This window comes from Cynara cardunculus (assembly GCF_001531365.2).
Source record: "Cynara cardunculus var. scolymus isolate 2C chromosome LG 1, CcrdV1, whole genome shotgun sequence".
Taxonomy (NCBI): domain Eukaryota; kingdom Viridiplantae; phylum Streptophyta; class Magnoliopsida; order Asterales; family Asteraceae; genus Cynara; species Cynara cardunculus.
The window spans coordinates 4339967-4345719 of NC_037528.1; positions in this window are offsets into that span (position 1 = coordinate 4339967).

The window sequence follows — 5753 nt, forward strand, 5'->3', positions numbered from 1 at the left end:
TCGAAGTTCAAGTGAAGTTTTGTTGGGCGTTTTGTTCCTTATTTAGGGGATGTTTACCCAAATGTTTATTCGATAAGTGTTTATTTATAAGAGTCAACACTCTAATTTATTTAGATGACTAAGATTTTAGTACATCAAAAAGAATTGAATGCAACAATTTATCGGGTAAGCGCTTATCTGGGTAAGAGTCATAATCTTCATTTATCCGGTAAAACTCTTCATCTTTCTCATCGCTCTTACCCAGTAAGATTTTTGGTTCTTGTCATGTTCATTCGATAAGAAAATTTATTCGGTAAACACTTACCAAGTAAGCATTTGGTAAACGGCCCCTAAATGATCAAAGCCTCTTTTATAATATCTATCAAATTCTAAAACAAGTTCCTGATGCTTGAGAGTTGAGACAACATACACTTGAGCCGATTCTTAATATTATCAATTAACCCTTGATTTTCATAAACGTATAGATTTATGTTAACTAGAAGGGTACTCGTGCAATGCAGCGACATACATCTTGATTTTAATATATTTTTTTATCTCAGTCGATATTATAATATGGTCTTATATGAATTTGAAAATGCGATAATGTTTTTATTTTTGAATAAAATATAAATTTGAAAATATCGTAAAAATTTGACAAAAATATATCGTTATTAGTATCAAATTAACTATTAATTTTTTTTTTGTAAATTTTTAATTATAATTTAATTTAGGCTCAATAACGAAATAATTTATATTTGTTTTAATAATATAATTTTTTATAAAGATAATAATTAATTATTTTGTTATAACTTGATAATTTTCCTAATTATATTTTAGTGATAATTATCCTAGTTATATTTTAGTTCTTTAATATTTTAAAATGAGAAGTTTATACTATGTTTGATTATGTTTATCCGCAGTTAGTTACACAAATTCAAACATGAAGCTTTAATAAGTTGTACTTACGCACAATTTACTTGTTATATTGAATTTTAAGTAATATATATCAATAAACAGTATTTCATACATAAAAAATGATTTTTAATAGTTTTTGTTAAATGATTTATAATATAGTATAGATTTATACATTTTAGGATGTTACAATATTATCAAAATTTAATCCATATTTAAAAATGTATATACCAAAAGAATTGTCTGTAATTTCCCAAAAGTTAATAATCAATAGTTCTCGAGAACAATCGGGTCCATTTTGGCATGTTTGGCATGACTAAAAATCATAATTAAAAGACTTTATGATGGGAGGCGACATTACTAATTTTCCATATAATTATTAATATTTTAATGGACCACATAATAGGACCGTAAAAAGATAACGAACCTTGTTGCTTCAAAATGAAACATATCACATAAATAATATTAAAACCCAACGTAAGATTTTTTGAAAGTGGATTCTATAAGTAAAAAAATCAAAATAAAGTATGTTCTATTCTGATGTAATTTACCTACCCCTTTTTATTTTACCGTGGAAGTCTGATCCAGTTTGCATACACCTTGACTAATTTCATAAATCTTGAAGAACATTTCAGAAAATTCTCAATAATTTATAGGATTCGAATCAGTAATTGCTGGAAAAAATTTCAAAGGTAGTTGGTGTTAGTTTGTTTGGTGGTTGCTTTGGATACATTGTTTAATGAGAGCTAAATCAAAGTGAGGTATCTTATGAAAAGGTTGGTCCCTCCAATTAATGATTGTCTATGAAAATATTAAAAAGGAAAATCCCAAAAACCTCATGAATTTAATCATAAAAGGTATTAGTGGTACATAATATATTTTGAAGTGCATGTATAAAACGTTTAAAACATTCAAAATGTATTGTAAGCATATCGGAACTTTCGTTTATAACCGTACACAAATTTATTATCATTTTTATAAAAAAAGATTAATAGAAATCGATAAAAAGTTGAAGATATATTCGAAGATTTAGTAGGTTAAAAAACTTTTCGAGAAGAAATTCTTGTGGGGATTGCGTAAACTAACCAAAATTGAGATCTATCGATTTGGTCCCTACCTCAATGAATGGTTGACTACACAAAGTTTTTTTTTATGAATTAATTTTTTTATAAATTTACATATAATTACAGTATTTTAATGAAAATAAAAAATCTTATTTTATAATAATTGGATAAAATTAATTGACTGATTACTGAAATTATTGGTTTTTTTTAATAAAATATGATAAGTAAAAATATAATTGATATTGTTGACTTTTATTTATACATATTTAAAGACTATTTATATTCACTTATTTGACTTTAAATTTTGAATCTGATTATGATTATGATTATGATACGTATAGCTCAAACAATATTGCAATGATTTGGTAGTCCCTTTGCCTCGCATTTTTCTTGAAGATAAGTTAGTTGGAGACAATTAACTACCATCGCTAATGATTGAAACTTTTCTTATTTTAACTTTAAATACAAAAGTTTAAATATTATATTAGAATGGTACTCGCATAATTTAATAAGATACATCTTAATTTTAATATTTTATTTTATTTTGTCTCTGTAATGTAAATGTTATAATACATTTTATGTGGTTTTGAGAAATTGATAATGTTTTTATTTTTGAATATAATATAAATTTGAAGATATCAAAACATTTCGAAAATAAATATATTAATATTAGTATTGAATTAACTATTTAAAAGTTCTTGTTTTTTGTGTAATTTTCTTTAATTTAATTTTTTATTATAATTTTATTTAGATTTAATAACGAAGTAATTTAGTTTTGATTTAATAATATAATTTTTTATAAGGATAATAGTTAAGTATTTTATTAGAAACCAATGATTATTCTAATTTTATTTTAGAATTTTTTATATTTAAAATAAAATGTTTATCTTGTATTTGCCTATGTTTATATGCAGTTAGTTACAAGAATTCAAATATGAAGTTTTAATAAGTTGTATTTACGCACAATTTATTTGTAATCTTGAATTTTAAGTAATATTTATCAATAAACAATACTTCATGCATATAAAATGGTTTTTAAAAGTTTTTGTCAAATGCTTCATAATATAATATAGTTTTTGTCAAATGCTTCATAATATATCACCGCATTTGAATTTATGTGGTTATGATGAGATTTTTATTCTTCTTTAAATTTAAACCTGAGACTTTCAAGTACTTTTGATATCTTATAGTTAAATAATAAAGAATTAAATAGTTGGAGAAAGTAAGATCTTGATATATAGGGCATAGCATATATGGTGGAAAAATGAGTGGTGGTACAAAATTTTGAAGGCTTTGAATGCAAGATATGAAGAGTAGTCTCTTCCAAGTTCTATTTATGGAAACATCAATTGTTTCAAGTTATTCCTTCTTTCTTTGACCATCACTATTTATGGCCTTTATACTTCCATCCATGTTCTCAAGCATCTCCAATGGCTTCTCCTTCACACACACACACATACATACATTTCAATTGATGATAACTGATCGATAAAAATTTAATAATGTTTGTATATATCTTTTGAATTTTTTATTATCATTAATATATAATGTAACACACATATTACGTATGTGTGTATCACATATTTGAAAGATTGATTATTTAAAAAATACGTGTATGTCACTCACATGGTGTATGTTTGTCTTGGAAATAGACTTGAAAATATCGTGCGTTTGTAAATCATGTATCGGGACGTGTTTTTGCTTTTCTTACTATATATGACGAGAAAGAGAGCATCATGGCCGATGGCAATTGTTAACCTCGTATGGTCCTCTTTAGATTTGTATAGCATACGGGCATATAAGAAATGTTTATAGGGCTCAAACCTCTCGGTCTATTTGATTAAAGGCAGAATATAACAAAGTTATTTGGAGTGTGACTTATCAATGTTATAATTAAACTTATATGTAAAAAGTAAGAAAAGAACATGTGACATGGGACAATAATTTTATTAATTGAAATTGCACTTTTTTCTACTGAAAAATAAAAAGTTCGATAATAAAACTATAAATTTACATGTGAATTTGATCTAGAGGATGGAAATTGTGTCACCCACATGATAAACACATGTAATGTCCGTAACGATATATTAAAAAAAATTAAAATAGTTGAATGAGTTGATATATATATATATATATATATATATATATATAGTGATAAAAACTTTTATTTTAAAGAAATATAGTAAAAAATGCACAAACTAACAACTTAAAAGTTATTGACCCTAAAATAAGTGATAATCTTGTGCATACTCAGAAACAAAATACTGTTTCATGGCACATGTCAGTTTTCATGTTTTCTGTGATAGTTTCTTACGTTCTTACATTGCTATATATATAGAAATGATGTAATGTTCGAAACTTAAAAAGAGATCCTTTTGATACTGATCATAGAAGTCAAGTTTTAATGGGATTGTAAAGGTTTATAAGTTAAGCCAAACATAATCAATATCACATAATTGATTTCAAGCATGCTCAAACTCGACCTATGTACTATAAACTTATTCACGAGTATAAGCTATAGACAATAAGCTTAAGTTACAACTTCTTATGGGGTAAGAGGTTCTTACCCAGTAAGAAGTGGTTGTTTACCAACACACTCTAATCAACAATATGCTAAACTAGATATTGACCCAGTAAGGAATAGATTATTTATGACTCGGTTAATGCTTCCGTTTGCGGGTAACATAACACTTGATAAACAATCATTTTCAGTCAATGTTTATGTATACCGAACCTCTTACTCGGATCACAACCTTACCCAATTAGTGTTTATAAACGACCCATATACCAATGGCTTTGGTTGAAGAAGATAACTTTTCGTTTTTATTTTTTCAGACATTTGTCCCTTTTGGTGAAGGGAATAAAGTGATATAAAAGCATGTCTGGGATATTTCCTCAATTCCATATCTTTTGTTTAGCGTGCATTCAGACTTAGAAGGTAAAAGTTAAAAAAAACATCATAATTTTGATTTTGCTTCAAACTAAAAGTTAAGAATTAAATTACATACGTTTTCATTATAATTATTTTTGTATAAGAAGTTGCTGAATTCGTTTTTTCAAAACGTAGGTATCAAGATTATCTTGTAGACACCTCCACTAACTTAAAGGTCCTAAAGTTGACAACCATACAACTGTAACACCCCAAACCTCATAACAACAGACTAGTCCAATATCTTTAAATCCAAGTTAAAGTTATGTCGAAAGTTATTAGTAGCACACAACTTGAGTTTTCTTCGAAGCTCATAAATCTCATATTCTATCTATGTGGGATGAGTTGTTACACAAACCCTTATATTGACCCCTATGTATGACTTTAATTCGTATATGATTGAAACATATGGTACAAATTTTGTCCAAAAACAATAAAAAATAAAAGATAAAGTAAATAATCTCGTATAATAGTGAACATTTTATCCCTCTCCACTTCTCAAATATGCTTAGATGCCGATTGTAGGTAGCAAGAATATATATGACCCTTTTGTGTGCGTTTTTTTATATGTGGTGCTTAATTAATGTAGTTTTAGAGATATATAATATACATATATTTTTAACTTCAAGCAAGTAGTTTTTTTTCAATATCAATAAATTCGTTAAGATTATATTTGGTAAAATAACTGATAAATTAGTTGATCACTGATAAGTTGGCTGATAAACAAATCATGTTGATAAAAACTAACTGATAAAAATATTAAATAACAAAAAAAAAATGATATTTTAAAAAATTAGTCAATTATAATATAATTAAAACAATTACTTAATAATATCATATATTAAACAAAGAAGATAGTAAAAGAAAAT